The sequence below is a fragment of the Coffea arabica genome, chromosome 6c (assembly GCF_036785885.1).
Source record: "Coffea arabica cultivar ET-39 chromosome 6c, Coffea Arabica ET-39 HiFi, whole genome shotgun sequence".
Lineage (NCBI taxonomy): Eukaryota > Viridiplantae > Streptophyta > Magnoliopsida > Gentianales > Rubiaceae > Coffea > Coffea arabica.
This window is the reverse complement of record NC_092320.1, coordinates 57811515-57835236: the sequence shown is the minus strand read 5'-3', so window position 1 is coordinate 57835236 and position 23722 is coordinate 57811515. Positions and strand designations below refer to the sequence as shown.

Genomic DNA, 23722 nt, shown 5'->3' with positions numbered 1-23722 from the left:
CCTTAAATGTCTTATTGAATCCCTATAAATTGAGAATTTTGAAAATAAATTCAATAAGTACATGTCTAGAAGTGTAGAAAATTTTACGAATTAAATAAATATATGACATGCATATCGTAAATTGTGTTAATTGCAAATATTATTAGACACGTAACCTATACTAAAAGTGTAACAAGTACATGTCTAATAAGTTTTTCTTAAAGCTACATGTGTTAAAAATCAATGTAAGAAATTTCCCACGAAAATACAAATGAAGTTAGGAGTTCATGCATAAAATTATAAAAATTTCAGGACTTAGAGAGTAATTAAACTACAACCAAAAGACCAAACTAAACTTAAAATTCTAGACTAATTACCATGCGGCCATCACTTGAGCTATCAGAATTTCACAAAAACAAATGGAACCGAATGGAAGCTAGGCAATTATCTGCTAAATCCAAGCGGTGGGAGGTTAGGATCTAACTGAGGTTGGGTGGTGAATTGAGACAGCTGTCAGGAGGGAATGCATCACCAAATTGCTGAATAAGCAATAACCGAATGAGAACAGCGTAAAGAAACAAAAATTGGCGGTGGCTGAGACAAAACCAAAGCTGTCGTCCTTTCTTACTTTCTTTCAAAAACAGACTCGAGTGAGTGAAAAGAGAGAGAGCAAGGTTAAGAGAAACCAGTTACAACTTAGGTAAGCATCATAATCAATTAGCCAGAGCTGAGGAAGGGACTGCAAGGAACGGGAGAATCGAGTGCTAGGAATTGAGGAGCTGAAACCGAAACTTGAGCAGCCTGCAACATCGAATTTTAAGGGGAACAGGTAAGATTTTATAACAACTCGCTCTTTAGTTGGTATAATTGGATAAACACCAGCTGCATGTCGAATTTAGCTGGGAATTTGAGCTTGTGGCTGAAGTAAATGTCGGGTAGCAACTGTAAAATTGCAGGAAAAGGGAAATTGCAGAAAACTGAGATTAAAGCCTGAACCTGCAACTGTTATCAAATTTTTCTTGGGATGATAACATTAAGAAGTGCTTGCAACAGATATTTCTTCAGTATTCTCGTGAATTCTGATCATAAACTGTCATCCTTTCTTTAGGATAATTTTTAGCTAAGTCATTAGCCTCTATACGTTCAGTTGGGACGTAAAACTGAATTCGATGGAGTCTGATGCATGCTGCCATGCATCAGGTTTTGCTGCTAAGCTCAGGCACGGGATTTAGCCCAGCTTTCCTCTGAATTTTGGTCATGAACGACTCTGCTTAGCTTAGGATAACCTGCAGTAGATTGAGTGTCCTCTGCATAAGTGATTGAGACCAGAAACTGAGGAAGTAAAGGCGAGAAAATGCCAAAAGATAAGCCACTGTTTTACTGGAAAAAGCATTTGCTGCAACCGAGGAGGGGAGAAGAAAGAAACTTTGATGATCCCGTGAGAACCCGAAAATTTTCTGAATTTCTAGGCCTTATTTTCTTTCTTTGTATCCGTTTTCTACATTTTTGTTATTATGTTAACTTTAGAGATATTTTTACAAGTAAATACAGTTTTTAAATTATTTTCTAGTATAAGTTAGTTAATGAGATATTTGAAGTGTATAGTGGATGTGGGACCCGCTAGTGCGTTAAGTGTAGTTAATTTGGCCAATTAGGTTCAATTTTGCATTAAGGGATTAATTGACTAGGTGTTAGGAGATAATTGGAGGTTAGCTAGATTAATTTGTTAGGAGAGACAAAAGGATAAGTGTTAAACCTAAAAGGTGCTAGGTGGCGCGTTTTGATTGGAGGGTGGACTTTGACTACTTTCTTTCACCTTACTAAACATGAATTTTGACCAATTTCATCTTCATTTTTCTTTCTCTTGGCCGAACAACATAGAGAGAAAAGAGAGAAAATTCCTCAACTTTTACCTTCTATTCTCTTGTTTAATCTCTTGATCCAACCATTTAAACTTCAAATTCCTCCATAAAAACCTATTGCTAGGTAGGATTGAAGAAGGTGGTGGAGTGGTTTTAGAAGTGGAGGTGCTAAGTTGCCATCTTTCTTGAGTTGTAAAGGTAAGTTGCTAAGAAATCTCCTTTTTGTTCTTAATAAGGAAAGATTAGTGGTTTCTAGTGGCCTAACATGTTAATTTGTGGAAGACTTCATGGGTTGAACTAGTGTTTGTTGAATTTCTGATTTAATGGAGATTTTTCTGATTTTATGGGATGATTATGGTTTAATTATGGTATGATAGCTTGTTATGGTGTAAAATGGAGCTTGTATATGTTAGTTACGATTGTTTGCTGAAAATTTCAGTTTTATGCAGAAATTTCAGCTTTAGGGTTCCAATTTTTTCCTGTTCTGTCTGGCTTTATTTGAGCATGCTAGAAGCTGAATCAATCTTAGCTTAAAACATGAAAGTTGTAGAAAATGATGTTAACTAGCTGCCTGCAGAATTTCAGCTCAATCGGAGCAGGTATCTTGTGACATGACAAAATTGCCCCTGCTGCCCTGTTTCTGTCAAAAATGATAATCAGCCTCTGTAAGTGGTTAGTTTGACCAGGAATATTACCGAATTGGTTGTCGACATCTTCTTAAGAATTATAGTCTTCTATCTTAGCTTTCAAATGGCTTTGGAATTACCTGAATTACAGTTGGGTGTGTTGAGATATGATTGAATGAATCAGGACTGCTAGTTGAATTTCATAGTGAGCTTTGAACTGGAAAATCTGGGGTTGTTTTGGTAAACTTGACCTAGTTAGGGTGAGAACTGGATTAAGTAGTTTTCATCAAAGTTATAGCCCTCTGTCTTAACTTCGAAACGGTATAACTTGCACTTCAATCCAATAAGCGTAGTTTCAGTTATGTCCGATACGCTAAGTAGCGGTGAATCTGCCTTTTTGGTTTCTTAGCTTAAAGCTCATTTCCGGTCATTTTCCTAGCTAAATCTTGTACTTGAATGACTTTGAGCCTATTGAATGGCTGTTGTGATGAATTTATATTGTGTATGACTTTGGAGTTGATTGAGGAAAATAATGAAGCCATAAGTGGCTGGAAAATAGGTAAATACAAAGGACGTGCTGCCCAAATTTACGCTCGAGAATTAGGTAACGATTTGAGAGCAAATACCATATGAACCATCTAGAATATTTGCGTCTTTTTTTATCGAGGTATATAAGTTCAAGTCTGGCTGAAACTTGTACACTTGGAAAAAATGAAATTTACGACTAATAGAAATACATTTTCTTCATTTCTTCGACTCAAATGGATATTTCAAAGTTTTATGAGCGAGAATAAGTTTTTCAAATATTTTACTCATGTCCTTTGGTTTAAATGTACTCTTTTCACTTCCAAAATCATTTTTATACTTTGTACTAGTAGTATTTGAATTGTTTTCAATTCACCTAACTTTTGCTGAAGGAACTGTAATATTTTCTCTTGATTAACCTTAGGATTCATCGGTGATTGAGAGTGTTACCCGGAAAGATATTCTGGACGTTATTTCGCTTTAATAGGTGAGTGTATCACTCCCTTGAATTGTTGTTTAATTGGTTCATCTATACTTGAAATGTGTGACATGGATAACTATGAAACTCTGTTATTCTGAATGAGACGAGGGTGTACTTTATTGCACTCGTTCTCTTGCCTGTACTGAATGAACTGGAATCTATTACTTGTACTTGTTATGTACTTGAACTTGCTACTTGCACTTGTTATGAAATCTTTTGGAAGTGTGTCCAACGATCTTCCTGTTAAACTTGAGCTCAACCTCATGGGGAGTTAATTAAATCAAGCCAGCAAGGGCTTGGTTGAGGTAATTGACAATCCATGGGTACCTGTTCCTGGAGAATCTTTGGGTATTGAAACTCTTGATTTCGCTATACTCGAGTATTACCATTACTGTTCCCGTTCGGCGTTCGGACCCGGTAAGGGGTATGTTTGGTGAACGGGATTTTGGCGTAAGAGAGGTCAACGGACATGAGTGTGTTATTAAACATTGACGGAGAGTCAACAAAGTTGGATCAAGTATTGCAACGGGGATTTGGCTCCTGAGGGCCACCTGTATCTTTTAAATTGTGGTGTTCGTTTATTTCTCTTACTTGATGTGTATGTGTGCCCTAAAAGTGTTTTCTCATGATTTTCACCGTTATGCTTTTGGTACCTCATTGAGCTTCTAACTCACCCCGTTCCGTTATCCTTGTTTTCCTTACAAGGAACCACTTTTGGAACTGTGATTTTGAAGCATGAGTTGAGCTAGTTTAGATATTTTGTATAGCTCCTCAATGGTTGGAAATCCTAATTGTACTTGGATTCAAATGTTCCCTTTTGATTTATAAAAATATGAATGTGGTTGATAAAAGCATGTACTCATGTTCATGTGTTATGTTTGGTTTATATATGTCCATTTCAAGGATTATATGAAGTCACTTGTATTCGATTGGGTCCCGGTCGGATGGTGACGTGGCAGGCACTATTCACTTTCTATTTCGATTTTCTTTTTCTATTTCGTGATTTTTGCTTTGTTTACGCGCGCTACTGTATTCCGACACGTTTTGAGTTGTGTATAACCGCCTTAGTAGTCCTAGCGAGAGTTAGGCAGGCAGTCCGCTAACCTCTTTGGTACACCTTAGGGGAAGGTGGGGCTATCACAGGTGATATCAGAACCGTTTCGCGTGGTCTCTACCCGGAGTGAGTTTGGGGCCAAGTGGTGTTGTGGTCTCGATCATGTGAATGAGTGTAAGGGACTAAGTGCTCTTTTGAGCATAAGCTATGGATCACAGTGTATTATAGGTTTTAAAACATTATTTTGGTACTTAGAGACTATGAATACATATGTCGGGTAGGAATTTCAAATGTAGATGATTTACTCTTGGGACTGGCCAGCTCGAGTGGTAAATTCTCTTATTTTGGATTCTTGTACCCGAATACGAAATGGGATGGAAGCCTAGGTTAGAATGACTTGGCGAATTAGACATCTGATTCTACGGAACTTTATATGATGTGTGGATGATTAACCCTGCTTAAGAGATAAATTGCGATTTTTTGTAGATTACGGATAGAACCCTAGGGGGGGAGCTTTTCGTTAGTTGCTTTTGTACTCCTGGTTTAGTTCATAGTGTGTACTATTGAATGACCCCCTTACTTCCCTAGAATTTCCTTTGCTTGTATTTGACTGACTGTTACTGTGTGATTTGTTTGATATAGTCGTGTTATATGTATATTTGCTTTTGAATTGATTCGGATGTATTATATATATCTGACTGACTGACCTCGTTAGTTGTATATTGTATTCGCACCTTGAGCCTAGATTAGTTAATCCAATGGAAGGAACTCGTAATGGACGAGGCCGGGGCTGTGGATGTAGGCAACCCTTGAATGAAGGGGGAAATCGGGAACCAATGCCTGAATCCAACCCTGAACGACCGACCTTTTGGCTCACGTAGTGGAACAGTAAGGCCAAAATCCTATTACTCAGCCGGGAAATCCTGGTAATCATACCGAGGGTGAGGATAAAGCTCTTGAACGATTTCAAAAGTTCTCACCACCGAATTTCTTGGAGGACCCAACCCTGATGTGGCCGAGAGGTGGCTAGAGAAGATGATTGATATTTTTGCCACGCTACATTATACTGAGGAGCGACAGGTAATATTTGCCGTCTTTCAACTGGAGGGAGCAGCCTGTTCTTGATGGAATATCATAAGACTGAAATAGGAAAGAGAACAAACCCCAAGGACGTGGGTGAATTTTATGAGAGAGTTCAACACGAAGTATTTCCCACCTCTGATCTAGGAAAAGAAAGAAGATGAATTCATTAGGCTTCGGCAGGGAACTCAAAGTGTCACCGAATGTGAGAGCCAGTTCACCAGGTTGTCTAAGTTCGCTCCCGAACTAATTGTGACCGAACAATGGAGGATAAGGCGTTTTGTCCAGAGATTAAATGTTGAGATTCAGAAGGACTTGGCGATAGCCCAACTCAATGCCTTTAGTGATGCGGTGGAGAAAGTTCAACGAGTTGAAAGCGCGAGGTTACAAGTTAGAAACTTCCAAACTAAGAAAAGAGGATTTCTTGGAAGTAGCTCAGAGCAAGGGGATAAGGGTACGCCTCCTAAGATTGGAAGGGGCAACGGGGGAGTACAACTACCAGGGATGTCAAGTGGTGCCTCACAGAGAGGCTCAGTCTCCACTTCCCGTGGTCCCTGCGGTTACTGTGGGAAGCCGAATCACACGGAGGAGTCTGTTGGAAGAAAGGAAGAAAATGTTTGCGTTGTGGGAGCGCAGATCATCAAATTGCAAACTGCGCAGGCCGATCTCGAGAAGGGAGTAGGAACCAACAACCAACCACGACCAACCCTGACCAGTCGAAGGGGAAGAAGGATGGACAAAAGGTGTCGGCTCGGGCGTATGCCCTATAGCAACATCAAGCCCCTGACTCGTTTGAAGACGTGGAAGGTAAGATTCTGGTATTCCACCGTACGACCACTAGAATGGTGTATAAGAATTTCACTTTGAGAAGGAAGAAAAAACTATACGAAAAATTCAATGAGCTTGGCTAGTGAAGGGATACTGATTGGTTAACTAAGTACGGTGCTCAATTTGATTGTGAGAAGGAAGTAATAAAAGTTTTGTATCCCGAAGAAGGCGATGATAAAAAATTTCGAGGACGAAATTCTTTTAAGGGGGAGAGAGTGTGAGAACTCGAAAATTTTCTGAATTTCTAGGCCTTATTTTCTTTCGTTGTACCCGTTTTCTACATTTTTGTTATTATGTTAACTTTAGAGATATTTTTATAAGTAAATACAGTTTTTAAATTATTTTTCTAGTATAAGTTAGTTCATGAGATATTTGAAGTGTATAGTGGACGTGGGACCCGCTAGTGCGTTAAGTGCGGTTAATTCGACCAATTAGATTCAGTTTTGCATTAAGGGATTAATTGACTAGGTGCTAGGAGATAACTAGAGGTTAGCTAGATTAATTTGTTAGGAGAGACAAAAGGATAAGTGTTAAACCTAAAAGGTGCTAGGTGCCGCGTTTTGATTGGAGGGTGGACTTTGACTACTTTCTTTCACATTTACTAAACATGAATTTTGACCAATTTCATCTTCATTTTTCTTTCTCTTGGCCGAACAACATAGAGAGAAAAGAGAGAAAATTCCTCAACTTTTACCTTCTATTCTCTTGTTTAATCTCTTGATCCAACCATTTAAACTTCAAATTCCTCCATAAAAACCTATTGCTAGATAGGATTGAAGAAGGTGGTGGAGTGGTTTTAGAAGTGGAGGTGCTAAGTTGCCATCTTTCTTGAGTTGTAAAGGTAAGTTGCTAAGAAATCTCCTTTTTGTTCTTAATAAGGAAAGATTAGTGGTTTCTAGTGGTCTAACATGTTAATTTGTGGAAGACTTCATGGGTTGAACTAGTGTTTGTTGAATTTCTGATCTAATGGAGATTTTTCTGATTTTATGGGATGATTATGGTTTAATCATGGTATGATAGCTTGTTATGGTGTAAAATGGAGCTTGTATATGTTAGTTACGATTGTTTGCGGAAAATTTCAGTTTTGTACGGAAATTTCAGCTTTAGGGTTCTAATTTTCCCTGTTCTGTCTGTCTTTATTTGAGCATGTTAGAAGCCGAATCAGCCTTAGCTTAAAACATGAAAGTTGTAGAAAATGATGTTAACTAGCTTCCTACAAAATTTCAGCTCAATCGGAGTAGGGTATCTTGTGAAATGACAAAATTACCCCTGCTGCCATGTATCTGTCAAAAATGATAATCAGCCTCTGTAAGTGGTTAGTTTGACCAGGAATATTACCGAATTGATTGTCGAAATCTCCTTAAGAATTATAGCCTTGTATCTTACTTTCAAATGGCTTTGGAATTACCTGAATCGGAGTTGGGTGTGTTGAGATATGATTGAATGAATCAGAACTGCTAGTTGAATTTCGCAATGAGCTTCGAACTGGAAAATCTGGGGTTATTTTGGTAAACTTGACCTAGTTAGGGTGAGAATTGGACTAAGTAGTCTTCATCAAAGTTATAACCCTCTGTCTTAGCTTCGAAACGGTATAACTTGGACTTCAATCCAATAAGCGTAGTTTCGGTTATGTCCGATACGCTAAGTAGTGGTGAATCTGCCTTTTTGGTTTCTTAGCTTAAAGCTCATTTCCGGTCATTTTCCTAGTTAAATCTTGTACTTGAATGACTTTGAGCCTATTGAATGGCTGTTGTGATGAATTTATATTGTGTATGACTTTGGAGTTGATTGAGGAAAATAATGAAGCCATAAGTGGCTGGAACATAGGTAAATATAAAATGTGTGCTGCCCAAATTTACGCTCGAGGATTAGGCAACGATTTGAGAGCGAATACCATATAAACCATCTAGGATATTTGCATCTTCTTTTATCGAGGTATATAAGTTCAAACCTGGCTAAAACTTGTACACTTGGAAAAAATGAAATTTACAATTAATAGAAATACATTTTCTTCATTTCTTCAACTCAAATGGATATTTCAAAGTTTTACGAGCGAGCATAAGTTTTCCAAATATTTTACTCATGTCCTTTGGTTTAAATGTACTCTTTTCACTTCCAAAATCATATTTATACTTTGTACTAGTAGTATTTGAATTGTTTTCGATTCACCTAACTTTTGCTAGAGGAACTGTAATATTTTCTCTTGATTAACCTTAGGGTTCATCGGTGATTGAGAGTGTTACTCGGAAAGATATTCTGGACGTTATTTCGCCTTAATAGGTGAGTGTATCACTCCCTTGAATTGTTGTTTAATTGGTTCATCTATACTTGAAATGTGTGACATGGATAACTATGAAACTCTGTTATTCTGAATGAGACGAGGGTGTACTTTATCACACTCGTTCTCTTGCCTGTACTGAATGAACTGGAATCTATTACTTGTACTTGTTATGTACTTGAACTTGCTACTTGCACTTATTATGAGATCGTTTGGAAGTGTGTCCAATGATCTTTCTGTTAAACTTGAGCTCAACCTCATGCGGAGTTAATTAAATCGAGCCAGCAGGTGCTTGGTCAAGATAATTGACAATCCATGGGTACCTGTTCCTGGATAATCTTTGGGTATTGAGACTCTTGATTCCGGTATACTCGAGTAGTACCACTACTGTTCCTGTTCGGCGTTCGGGCCCGATAAGGGGTATGTTTGGTGAACGGGATTTTGGCGTAAGAGGGGTCTACCGACATGAGTGTGTTATTCAACATTGACGGAGAGTCAACGAAGCTGGATCAAGTATTGCAACGGGGATTTGGCTCCTGAGGGCCACCTGTATCCTTTAAATTGTGGTTGACAGGTCGTCAGCCTGTGCAATAATAAAATTAAACCTAATTGCCAGTTAAAATGACCAAAACCCAATTCCAAGTACTGGAGCAGGGACTCTAGGTGTGCAATGGGTTATTTGATTCACCCTATTCCCGAAAAGTTTGCTTGATCCGATATACCCGAATGGAATGGTTATTCCTTTTCACAAGTGATTATGAATTTGTAGACAGGGTAAGTAGGGTCGTATCCACAGAGACTGGGTATATTCGTTTCTTAAGAAATCCAAAGTGACACAGGGGGTGATTTTGTAGGAACGACGATAATTAAATAAATTCAAATGGGAAAGTAAAAATAAACAACTAACTAGAAATTAAACCACAATTTTCTGAACTCAGGATAACAATAATTAAAGGCCTAAATTAATTAAAACGAGGAAACAATCAAAAATAAAATAAAGTAGGCAATTAAAAGTCAAATGGCAATCCACTACAATCAAGAAAATATTAACTAAAGATCTAGCCAAGAAGTAACTTCAGCAATGGTTCACCTAATTGATCATTGATGCAAAGCCAATCCCACTTATTTACCAATAAATAGGTTATAACTACCAAACAAGCGATGGCAGCCAACTCCTCCTTACTGTGTCGGTGATCAAGGTACGCCCGTTAATCACTGCTCTAATTGAGAAATAATCTTAGGTACGCCCGTAAGATTTAATTTCCCAATTGCCTTACGTATTAGAGGAGCCCTATTCTAACCAAATAACGCACTACCAGGGTTATTTTAGATTAGCCCACGTAATCCCCTGACACAAATCTAATCATGCCAATTGTCACTATTTTGAGGTAATTAAACAATTACGGATTTAATACCCCAATTGACAATAGATTACCCAATCAATTAATTATCCGGATCCAAGACAAGTAATTAATTAAATAACCATAAGCTTAGCAATCAAGGAATATGCGAATACCGATAAATAAAAGGAAAATATTAAATTAGAATGATCTCACAATTTTAGGTGACCCAAAGCATCCATTGCTCCTTGACTAGAGTGGAAAAATTAGTTCATAATTGATGAACTAAACCCACACAAAATTGCAGAGAAACTAGCGGCCATGTCCGTTGAAATTTGGCAAAATCCAATTCGTCTCAATATATCGAATGAATAGAAAAGCTACGAAAGTTCATGGTTTTCACTTCGTCTCAAGCTAAAGAAAAAAGTCAAAAGAAACAATTCTCCAATGCTCCTGCCATGCGCAGGATTCAAAAGAGAGGAAAAGGAAAAGTCAAAGTCCGAGGCTAACAAATGCCTTTTCTTCCTAACATCCGTAGGCTTCTCAAGCCAAAAAGTGAATTACAAGGGAAAAGTCAAAAATTGCTGCTAAGCTCCAGACGGAGAATCAAGAACAAGCTAGCTCCCACAGGGTTGCTGCCTTTCCCTCTTTTAATTGCGGCGGGACCTCCACAGGAAGCGAAGCCCTCCGTCCGTCATTTCCTTGCGAAAATTACCAAAATGGGCATGACATCTTCTCTTCCAAAAGTGCCCCTGGGACAAGCTTTCTCATCTGAATTCTTTTTTTTCCCAATTTGGCACCTGTTATCATATTTATATTCTACTCCCTGAAATAAACGTCAAATACTAAAAGTGAGTAGAATCCAGCAAATAAATCCACATCAAGTCAGGTAATAGGAGGAATTAATAATAAAATAAATGAATAAATTGCACCCTATCAATTCCCCCCACACCTAAACCATGCTTGTCCTCAAGCATAAGAAAAGTAAACGAACACCAAAATTCGACGATGGCCATTGCCCAATCTCCTATATTGCCAAGACATTCAAGAGAAAAACACATATCGAGCATTGGTGATTAGAATCCAAGAAGCATCCCCCCGGTTAGCCCCTAAACTGCCAATTCCTTCAATTTCCAGGTTAACTACTCTAAGAAAAGGGAATGGCGCACAACATTTATCAGCTAACGGTCCAAATATTCACACAAGTCTCCATATTAAGTCCAAAAACCAGCAAGCCTTCCCATTATTTATTCTCTCTTTTTTTCATTTTTTTTCCTTTTTTTTCAGAACAATAATAATTAATACAAAAAGACTTAGTCGTTAGCCGTCGGGGCATTTTGACGCGAACTCCAACATTTTTAAATGAAGGAGCCCGGTTACTCAGCTCCTACCGCTATACGACCACGTACTCATATAAAGTACCACCTTTTGTCGCGAGAATCGACACTTTTAGGTGCCGATCCCCGGTTACTCAGTAGTAACTTAATAGCGGAGTACAGTCAAGCTTATTCACAGCCAAGCAAAGCCAAAAACACATACTAACAACACTAAGAACCAAAAATAGGAACAGCTCGCCTCATTATTGTCAAACATAGAGAACTGGAGTCAATATTGGACCAGTTCACATTAAAATGCCAACAGTCATTCCCCATGCCTAGAGAAATTAATCACAGAAATCAAAGGAGCCGAGCAATTCGATATTCACCAGGAAGATATTCTGGATCCAACCACATTAACCCGATACATTTTGTATTTTAAAAACTTGGCAAAAGTAGACTTGGAGTCAATAAGTCCACATCTCAACTTTTAGCATTCACATGAAGGGTAAGCACCAAGAAGAAAGAACGAAAACGAGCAACTAGAAATGAAACTACGAAAAACTACTAAAACTAAAAACTCACTTTTCTTTTTCTTTTTCTTTTTTTTTTCTTTTTTTTTCACATTAACCAACAAGATCAAGATTGAAAGAGAATGAACAAAAAGAAAATAAAACGAAAAACGGCTAAAAACTAAAACCCAAAGCTAAAAACTTAAAAAAACTAAAAACTACAAACTAAAATTACTAAAACTAAAAACACTAAAAACTACTAAAATGAAAAGCTGAAAACTGAAAACTACTAAAAACGGAGCACACTTGCATAACTTTAGATCCCCCCCCCACACCTATAGGACACATTGTCCTCAATGTGACAAATAAAAGCCAAAAGTGAAGCAAAAGTGAGAGGGAATTAGCCAAACTTCCCTGAAATTGGGTCATAGCGGAGGGCGAGGTGGGAATGGAGGTGCAAAGCCTGTATGCATCAGAAACTGCGCCAAATTCTGTGCTATGCCTGCGACATTGGCGTCGACGTTGTTCATTCGGGCCTGCAAATCCTGAACCTGCTCCTGGAGTTGCTGCCATTCAGAAGTCCCACGGCGTGGAGGTGGTGCAGAAGATGACGGCCCAGCCGTGTCCTCGGCCGACTCATGAAAGGAAGAGGGTCCTGGTCGGGGCGTAGGGCGTGCACCCGGAGCTCGAGGTGGTCCCGGAGGGGTAAACTGGTAGGAACCATCGGGCAAGCGCTCGACGATTCCCATCCTCTCTAAGCAATCCACATCCAAGAGCTCTATCTCGAATGCCAAATGTAGGTCATGGTCCTCCAAGTCAAGAACCCCTAGCTCGGTCGCCAAGTGAGTGATAAAGGACCCAAGGATCAGAGGTTTGTTCTTCTTGGTCAGAACCGTCTTGAACTGCGCCGCCAACCAACACCCCAAATTGACCTTGATGTTGTTCTTCATGCTCCAGAGGAAGAAAAACTCGGGGCGAGAGAGTATACCGGAGCTGTCCTTGCGCCCTGAGTAGCTGCAGGCTAAAAATCGCTGAACATAGCGGGCACTAGGGTCCTTAAGAAAGGAACTCCTAGATCGAGAAGGATCGTAGCGCTCCCCATCGACGGATATTTCCTCCCATACATCATGGTAGCGGGAGAGGAATGGCTCTACATAGTTACAGGCACTCTCACTATACTCCCTCGTCTCCGCATACTCTCGAGTAATGAATCCGAATGCCAAATTAAATTCGGTAATCGAAAAATTAAATTCCCGACCCATCAGACGGAAGCGAATGACATTAGGTGTCGCAACGGTGAACCTCGAGGGCAACTCAAACTCAAAGGTAGCATAAAACTCCCGAGTCAGCTCGACAAATGCGGGACAGAAGATATAGAGATATGGGCGCCACCCGATGGCTGTAAACATCTGCTCGACCTCCTCTCGTATGCCTAGGCCCATCATGCTTAATTTGTCACTAGTCTTACAAGGTATGATACGCCGCTCACAGACTTTGGCATACCTCTGCTGATCCGCAGGTCTGGTTAAGGTCAAGTGCCCTCCAAAGTGAGCTGGGGTATCTACCTGAGCACCCTACCCCTACCCAAGCGGGTTCGGACATTAGAAGAGTACGGTAGGTTGGTAGGTGTATTCACCGGAATAGATGCCTGTGGAGGGGGTTGAGACTGAGAGGCCCTAGACCTAGAGGATGACTTCGGTCGCACCATGTCCTCCCACAGTGAACTCAAACCAACAAGAAGCTTCAACAGGTATAGAAACCAGCAAATGTAACTAGCAAAGGAAACTCAGCAGATCACAACAATAATTCCCCAGGAAGGACCCAACCAATAACAAAAAGAGGAGTTTGAGCAAGTAGCAATGCCCAATGCCCGATACAGGAAGACCCCTCAAAATCAGCAATTCAACAAGTAATTAAACTGAATATTACCAATCTCAACAAGTAGAGCATGCGGCCAGTCTCTCCAAAGCAACAAGAAATTTCAGAAATAACCCAACTAAAAACCCAAAAAGTGTCGCCCAAAGTCAACAACCAATCACAGCAATTTAGCTCACCCAAAGTCCCAACAAATGGCTCCAGTTGGCCAATTAATTGCACAATTTAACACACCCCAAGAGAAATAGCAGTTCCAAGCAAGAATAGACCAACCAGTACTACTGGAGGAAATCACACAATCGAGAAATAACCTCCAACCGTTGACAATAGCAACTAGTTATCAACCCAGGCAGTACCAATTAGATATCAAAAATTGGGGAATAAAGTCCAAATACCTCCACTAGTACCCCGCCAGTCTGCAGATAGAGCAGCTAGCTGTGTCGTGAAGCTGGAGTGAGAGGGGGCTGCGGTCTGCTGTGGCTGGTACGGCTGTGGTTGCGTGAGGGAAGAGCTGCGGCAGGAGCAGCAGCGCGGGGAAGGCGTGGCGCGTGCGCGGTCGAAGAGCGGCGGAGCGCGCGATTTGGGGCGCGCGATGGTGGGAGAAACTTCGGCCGCCGCGCAGATCTGGTGGCGGAGAAGATTCGTCAGTGGGCGGCGGTGGCGTGAGCAGCAGAGGCGCGCGGGCGGAGGGTCTGGTTTGCGCGCGAGCTGCTTCTGGGCTGCGCGCTACAGCAGCGGCGGCGTGCGGCTGCTTGGCGTGGCTAGGTGGAGGAAGCGGCGGTTGATGGGTCGACGACTGGATCAAGTCGACAGGAGGAAACAGCAGCGGAGAACAAAGAAAGAAAGAAGAGAGAAAGAAGAAAGAAAGAAAAGAAAAGAAGGAAATTTTTTTTTTTTTAAATAAAAGAAATTGCTACGGTTAAGAGGAAAATTTTTTTTTTATATAAAAGAAATTGCTACGGTTAAGAGGAAATTTTTTTTTATTATTATTTGAATAACTGAAATAATAATAATAGTTTTTCTATATTTTTTTTCAATTTTTTTTTCATTTTTTTTTATTTATTTGAATCCTTACCTTTCCCGCGAACGTGACGCGGGCACGTCATGAGGCCAAAAGAGCTCCCAGAAGTTTCAGAATTTTCTGATCGTGAGCGTCCTGCACATCACCACGCGGGCACGTCATGAGGGCAGGAGAGCTCCCAGAAGTTCAGAATTTCCTGATCGTGAGCGTCCTGCACATCACCACGCGGGCACGTCATGAGGGCAGGAGAGCTCCCAGAAGTTCAGAATTTCCTGATCGTGAGCGTCCTGCACATCACCACGCGGGCACGTCATGAGGGCAGGAGAGCTCCCAGAAGTTCAGAATTTCCTGATCGTGAGCGTCCTGCACATCACCACGCGGGCGCGTCAAGAATGAAGGACACCTAAAAATCAGCAAAAACGAAAACTGAAACTCAAAATCAGTCAAATTAAAGGGAAAATAGATTTAAACTATGACCCGAAACCAACAAGTAATTGACAGAAACAATTGGGTTGCCTCCCAATTAGCGCCTTTCTTTAATGTCTTTGGCTAGACATGGTAAAGTGTCATTGATTAGGACACGGTGGTGCGTCTAGCCTTATTGTCTCCACCTCTCCACCTGAAAATCCTTCGTAATAATACTTGAGACGGTGTCCATTCACCACAAATTTGTTGTCTGTCTTAGCACTCTGGATTTCAACTGCACCATAGGGAAAAACATGAGTTACAATAAAAGGTCCAATCCAACGGGAACGTAGCTTACCTGGGAATAGCTTGAGCCTTGATTGGTATAGGAGGACCTTCTGACCAACTTCAAATGTTCTTCGTGAAATTTGTTGGTCATGAAATGCCCGGCTTTTCTCCTTATAAATCAAGGCGTTTTCGTATGCTTCGTTCCTGATCTCCTCCAATTCTTGCAAATCCAGCTTCCGTTGAACACCGGCCTCTTCTAGATTCATATTACATTGCTTTATCGCCCAAAAAGCCTTGTGCTCGAACTCCACTGGAAGGTGACACGGCTTCCCAAATACCAACCTGTATGGTGACATCCCTATAGGAGTCTTGTACGCCGTCCGATAGGCCCAGAGTGCGTCCTCCAACCTTTGGCTCCAATCTTTCCTATCAGGGCGCACCATTTTCTCTAAAATGGACTTAATCTCCCGATTTGACACCTCCGCTTGACCGTTGGTCTGAGGGTGGTATGACGTTGAGACCCGGTGGAGTACACCATACTTGCGAAACAACGCAGCTATGGTTTTGTTGCAAAAGTGCGTTCCCCTATCACTGACAATAGTTCTAGGCATTCCAAATCGTACAAAAATATTAGACCTGATAAAATCTGTAACTATTCTCGAATCATTAGTCCGAGTGGCCTTAGCCTCCACCCATTTAGACACATAATCAACTGCCAACAAAATATATAAATAACCAAATGAAGTAGGAAAAGGTCCCATGAAATCTATACCCCAGACATAAAAAATTTCAACAAAAATCAACGGGACCTGGGGCATTTGATCCCTGCGGGATATATTACCTACTCTTTGACAGCGATCACAGGACTTACAAAACACATAGGCATCTTTAAACAATGAAAGCCAATAAAATCCACTTTCTAAAATCTTATGAGCAGTTCTCTTAGGTCCAAAATGACCTCCACAGGCAAAAGTATGACAAAAAGCTAAAATTGATTGAAACTCCACTTCACTTACACATCTCCTCATTATTTGGTCGCCACATCTTTTCCATAGGTATGGGTCGTCTCAGATGAAATACTTGGCGTCACTCTTCAATTTATCTTTCTTCGATTTTGGCCAACCTGCAGGAAAATCACCCGTTACTAGATAATTTACCAAATCAGCATACCAAGGCAATTGAGAATTTAAGGAAAATAAATGCTCTTCAGGGAATGCATCCCTCAACGGCTCATTATCCTCCCCAATTGGTATGCGACTTAAATGGTCTGCTACTAGATTTTCTGAGCCTTTTTTGTCTCTTATCTCCAGGTCAAATTCCTGTAGTAGCAATATCCACCTGATGAGCCTCGGCTTTGCATCTTTCTTGGTCATTAGGTACCTTAATGCTGCATGGTCAGAAAATACAATTACTTTAGCACCTAGCAAATATGACCTGAATTTTTCTAAAGCAAAAATAACTGCAAGAAGTTCCTTCTCAGTGGTGGAGTAATTCAACTAGGCTCCATTCAATGCCCAGGATGCATAATAGATGACGTGAGCTGCCTTCCCTACTCTTTGCCCCAATACAGCCCCTACGGCCTGATCACTGGCATCGCACATGATCTCAAATGGTAGACTCCAGTCAGGGGGCTGGATAACTGGGGGTGAAGTCAACAATTCTTTTAACTTGTTGAAAGCTTCCTCACACTTATCATCGAATTCGAAGGTCACATCCTTTTGTAGAAGTTGGAACAACGGGGCTCCAATTTTTGAAAAATCCTTGATGAACCTTCGATAAAAACCTGCATGTCCAAGAAAAGAACGCACCTCCCGCACACTCGCGGGGTAAGGTAATGCAGAGATAATGTATATTTTAGCCCTGTCAACTTCTATGCCCTTAGACGATACAATATGACCCAGGACTATCCCATGCTCAACCATAAAATGACATTTTTCCCAATTAAGCACAAGATTAGTCTCTATACACCTTATCAGGATCAATTTCAGGTTATCTAAACAAGTGTCAAAACTATCACCATACACACTGAAATCGTCCATGAAAACTTCAATAATTTTCTCCACATATTCAGAAAAAATACTTACCATACACCTCTGGAATGTTGCAGGTGCATTGCATAACCCAAATGGCATTCGTCTATAAGCAAAGGTCCCGAACGGGCACGTGAAGGTTGTCTTCTCTTGATCCTCTGGGGCAATTGCTATCTAAAAGTATCCTGAAAATCCATCCAAAAAGCAATAATAAGCTCTACCAGCTAAACGTTCAACTATCTGATCAATGAAAGGGAGAGGAAAATGGTCCTTTTTGGTGACGGCGTTTAGCCTACGGTAGTCTATACATTGCCTCCATCTAGTGGGTTTGCGCACTGGCACGAGCTCACCCGTTTGGTTGGCTTCTACCGTTACTCCTGCCTTCTTTGGAACTACCTGGACCGGACTCACCCAAGAGCTATCAGATATTGCAAAGATGATCCCCACATCTAGCAATTTTAGAATCTCTTTCTTTACAACTTCCATCATGAGGGGGTTGAGCCTTCTTTGAGCCTGCCTAACAGGTTTGGCATCCTCTTCTAGTCTAATCCGATGCATACAGACGGCCGAGCTGATTCCCTTAATGTCTGCAATTGTCCAACCTATCGCCTCTTTATGCTCTCTAAGGACCCGGATCAATTTCTCTTCTTGGATTTTTGACAGTGCCGATGAGATAATCACCGGGAGTGTCTCATTATCACCTAGATATGCATATTTCAGGTGCTCTGGTAGAGGTTTCAACTCCAGTACAGGTGCCTGCACCACAGATGGCAATACCCTCTGGTGAGGCTCGGGAGTAAAAATAGGTAAGACTTCATACCTTTTCGTGGTGGTCTGCAACGAGTGTAATGCACCTATTGTGCATTCTAAATCCTCACTCCACTCCACCTGAGGAGTTGTCTCCAACTCGAGGTGCTTGGTTAAAGCCACCTCCATCTCATCCCTGCCATCAGTTTCAAACACTTCCTGTACTACAGGGTCAATAGCACTCACAGAAAAAACTGAGCTAAAGTTGGAGTTCGAGGGGTACTTCATAGTATCAAAAATATTAAAATGCACAATTTTCCCATCAAACTCCATGGACAGAATACCCTTATTAACATCAATTTTCGTCTGTGCTGTGCTCATAAAAGGTCTACCCAATAACAGAGGTGAGGAATCAGGGGAGTGATCATCATCCATATCAAGTACATAAAAATCAGCTGGAAACACCAAATCATTAACTTTTACCAACACATCTTCAACCAACCTATCAGGATATGCATTAGTTCGGTCAGCTAATTGAATGATTATTCCAGTTTCTTTTAATGGACCTAATTTTAGAGAAGCATAGATAGACTTAAGCATGACATTTATTGATGCTCCCAAATCCAACATGGCCCTTCTGATCACAGTATTACCTATCTTACAGGGAATAGTAAACATATCTGGGTCCCCGCACTTTGGTGGGAGCTTTCTCTGCAGGACCGCAGACACATTTTTCCCAACTATGACCCGTTCATCTCCCCTCAATCGCCTTCGGTTTACACACAAGTCCCTTAGGAACTTGGCATATTTTGGTACTTGTTTGATGGCGTCCAAGAGGGGGATATTTATCTCAACCTTGCGAAAAACCTCCAAGATCTCCTTTTCCTTATCCTGTTTCTTCGATTTTTCCAACCTGCTAGGAAAAGGAGGTGGGTTAGTTTTAACTGTAATTATTGGGTCATGAAGTACCTTTGGATCTGCACCATTGCTGTCCTCCCTTTCAAGATCATTTTCGATCTTCTCTTCATCCTTGTCCTTGGAAATCACAGGTTCAGGCCCCTGAATTTCTTTCCCACTCCTTAGGGTCATTGCGCTCACGTTCTTCGGATTCAACTCCGGTTGAGATGGCAGCTTCCCTTGGTTCTGGGACTCCAAACTATTAATTCTGGTGGCCATTTGACCTATCTGATTCCTTATGTCCTGCATTTCGGAGTCCGTCTTTTGCTGATTTTGCATAATAGCTGCCTCCGTCCTTTGCTGATTTTGCGCCATGGTTGTCATCATTTGTTTCAGCATCTCCTCCGTAGATGAACCAGATTGAGGTGGCGGAGGTGGTCGGGGTTGGTATTGCTGCTGGTACCCTGGTGGCTTATTCGGCACAAAGTTAGACTGCCTGTTCGGCGTGAAGTTGGATTGCCTATTCCCTCGATAATTGAGGTTGGGATGATCTCTCCACCCGGGGTTGTAGGTGTTTGAGTAAGGGTCGTACTGCTTCCTTGGCGCGGGCTCGTGGTCAGCCATATTCACCTGTTCTGCAGTTTCTTCCTGAATCATTGGGCACATGTCTGCAGAGTGGCCTATACCAGTGCAAATCCCGCATACCCTGGCTTGTGATGCATTTCTCACAGCCTGTTGCCTAACAAACGCAGTTAACTCATTTAGCTGCTGCTGTATAGAGGGTGTCTCTACCTCATTCACCCTACGTATTGGGACATCCTCTCTTGTACTGAATTGCTGTGAATTCTCTGTCATCCCCTCTATTAGCTCCCGTGCTTCCTGAGGGGTTTTGTTCACCAGTGCCCCTCCACTTGCAGCATCAATGATGCTCCTGTCTCTAAAAATGAGCCCCTCATAAAAATATTGTATGATCAACTGCTCACTTATTTGGTGTTGGGGGCACCTGCGCAACAAGTTCTTATACCGTTCCCAATACTCGTAAAGTGACTCCCCTGGATGCTGCTTGATCCCACAAATTTCCTTCCTTAGACTTGCAGCCCTGGACGCAGGAAAATATTTATCCAGAAATTTTTTCTTCAATTGGCCCCACGTGGTGATGCTACCTGGTGACAGGTAGTACGGCCAGTCCTTCGCAGAATCTTTCAAGGAGAAGGGGAATGCCCTCATTTTTATCTGCTCTTCTGTGATTTCTGGGGGTTTCATACTATTGTACACGACATCAAACTCCTGCAGATGCTTATACGGCTCTTCACCTGGTAAACCATGAAAAGAGGGTAAAAGCTGAATCAGACCAGATTTTAGTTCAAATGGAATGTTGTCATTTAAAGCGGGGAAAGTAATGCACAAAGGCTGCTGAGTTAAATCAGGAGCAGCCAACTCCCTTAATGTTTGTGCATTAGCCATGGTGAACTCCTCCTGGTCAGAGTCACTCGAAGTGTTACCAAACGAATCTGTTGGTTCAACTTCTGACTCGGGTCTTTGAGATGTAGCACTAGAGTGCTCTTCTCTGAGCTGTCTGGTTTCCTTTCTCGTTCTACGCGCGGTCTTCTCTACCTCAGGGTCAAAAACCAAATCACCTGTGCGAGAAGATCGAGGCATACACTAGAAGAAAACCAGAAAATTAAGACAAAAATTGAATTTAAAAAGAAACAAATAATAACGCCAGTCCCCGGCAGCGGCGTCAAAAATTGACAGGTCGTCAGCCTGTGCAATAATAAAATTAAACCTAATTGCCAGTTAAAATGACCAAAATCCAATTCCAAGTACTGGAGCAGGGACTCTAGGTGTGCAATGGGTTACTTGATTCACCCTGTTCCCGAAAAATTTGCTTGATCCGATATACCCGAATGGAATGGTTATTCCTTTTCACAAGTGATTATGAATTTGTAGACAGGGTAAGTAGGGTCGTATCCACAGAGATTGGGTATATTCGTTTCTTAAGAAATCCAAAGTGACACAGGGGGTGATTTTGTAGGAACGACGATAATTAAATAAATTCAAATGGGAAAGTAAAAATAAACAACTAACTAGAAATTAAACCACAATTTTCTGAACTCAGGATAACAATAATTAAAGGCCTAAATTAATTAAAACGAGGAAACAATCAAAAATAAAATAAAGTAGGCAATTAAAAGTCAAATGGCAATCCACTACAATCAAGAAAATATTAACTAAAGATCTAGCCAAGAAGTAACTTCAGCAATGGTTCGCCTAATTGATCATTGATGCAAAGCCAATCCCACTTATTTACCAATAAATAGGTTATAACTACCAAACAAGCGATGGCAGCCAACTCCTCCTTACTGTGTCGGTGATCAAGGTACGCCCGTTAATCACTGCTCTAACTGAGAAATAATCCTAGGTACGCCCGTAAGATTTAATTTCCCAATTGCCTTACGTATTAGAGGAGCCCTATTCTAACCAAATAACGCACTACCAGGGTTATTTTAGATTAGCCCACGTAATCCCCTGACACAAATCTAATCATGCCAGCTGTCACTATTTTGAGGCAATTAAACAATTACGAATTTAATACCCCAATTGACAATAGATTACCCAATCAATTAATTATCCGGATCCAAGACAACCAATTAATTAAATAACCATAAGCTTAGCAATCAAGGAATATGCGAATACCGATAAATAAAAGGAAAAGATTAAATTAGAATGATCTCACAATTTTAGGTGACCCAAAGCATCCATTGCTCTTTGACTAGAGTGGAAAAATTAGTTCATAATTGATGAACTAAACCCACACAAAATTGCAGAGAAACCAGCGGCCATGTCCGTTGAAATTTGGCAAAATCCAATTCGTCTCAATATATCGAATGAATAGAAAAGCTACGAAAGTTCGTGGTTTTCACTTCGTCTCAAGCTAAAGAAAAAAGTCAAAAGAAACAATTCTCCAATGCTCCTGCCATGCGCAGGATTCAAAAGAGAGGAAAAGGAAAAGTCAAAGCCCGAGGCTAACAAATGCCTTTTCTTCCTAACATCCGTAGGCTTCTCAAGCCAAAAAGTGAATTACAAGGGAAAAGTCAAAAATTGCTGCTAAGCTCCAGACGGAGAATCAAGAACAAGCTAGCTCCCACAGGGTTGCTGCCTTTCCCTCTTTTAATTGCGGCGGGACCTCCACAGGAAGCGAAGCCCTCCGTCCGTCATTTCCTTGCGAAAATTACCAAAATGGGCATGACATCTTCTCTTCCAAAAGTGCCCCTGGGACAAGCTTTCTCATCTGAATTCTTTTTTTTCCCAATTTGGCACCTGTTATCATATTTATATTCTACTCCCTGAAATAAACGTCAAATACTAAAAGTGAGTAGAATCCAGCAAATAAATCCACATCAAGTCAGGTAATAGGAGGAATTAATAATAAAATAAATGAATAAATTGCACCCTATCAGTGGTGTTCGTTTTTTTCTCTTATTTGATGTGTATGTATGCCCTAAAAGTTTTTTCTCATGATTTCCACTGTTATGCTTTTGGTACCTCATTGAGCTTCTAACTCACCCCGTTCCGTTATCTTTGTTTTCCTTACAGGGAACCACTTTTGGAACTGTGATTTTGAAGCATGAGTTGAGCTAGTTTAGATATTTTGTATAGCTCCTCAATGGTTGGAAACCCTAATTGTACTTGGATTCAAATGTTCCCTTTTGATTTGTAAAAATACGAATGTGGTCGATAAAAGCGTGTACTCATGTTCATGTGTTATGTTTGGTTTATATATGTCCATTTCAAGGATTATATGAAGTCACTTGTATTCGATTGGGTCCCGGTCGGATGGTGACGTGGCAGGCGCTATTCAGTTTCAGTTTCGATTTTCTTTTTCTGTTTCATGATTTTTGCTTTGTTTACGCGCGCTACTGTATTCCGGCACGTTTTGAGTTGTGTATAACCGTCTTAGTTATCCTGGCGAGAGTTGGGCAGGCAGTCCGCTAACTTCTTTGGTATGCCTTAGGGGAAGGTTGGGCTGTCACAGATCCTCTATAAACTTTAACTTCTAAACCTGTGTAGTAAATGTAACATGTCATACGGACCTTAAACCTCAACAAGGAAGATTGGAACCAGTAGAAACTCAACTAAATACTAAAGTTGAAATGAGTGCAGGTTGGTTGGCCGTGGGAGTGAAGTAGAATGTGCTTTTGTCCGGCCATTTTTTACCCTGAAAATGTGAGAACTGAGTGTCGATGTCTTCATAAGAAATGTTGATGGTATAAAATTCGCCTCAATCCCATAAGTGTAGCTCCAGTTACGATCAAAACACCAGAGATTGGCAAAGCTGCCTTTCTCGTTGCCTCTCTCTTGTTTTTCTGAATGCATTCTACTTGATGCTGGCCGTGAGGAAACCTATTTTTGAACAGCATTTCATCTAATTTCCAACCCTGTAAGCTTTCATAAATGATAGCTAAGGTTGCTCTGAGATTTAACAACTATATCTAGTTCCACGAGTAGAGTTAAATTAAAGCAAATGAGAAGAAAACTCATGATAGTTATATACCTAAATTGGCTTCTAATCACTTA

General features: G+C 40.8%; 1 long non-coding RNA gene across 2 annotated transcripts; it reads left to right on the top strand.

Moving 5' to 3' along the window:
• Window positions 1-421: 421 nt before the first annotated feature.
• Window positions 422-22951, top strand: LOC140008924 (uncharacterized). 2 transcript variants are annotated; one of them, XR_011816236.1, is made up of 4 exons: window positions 422-808; window positions 3417-3479; window positions 8653-8715; window positions 22742-22951. It is a non-coding gene; the product is annotated as an uncharacterized lncRNA (long non-coding RNA). The 2 variants fall into 2 exon arrangements; XR_011816237.1 differs by lacking the exon at window positions 22742-22951 and adding an exon at window positions 9002-12160.
• Window positions 22952-23722: the final 771 nt, after the last annotated feature.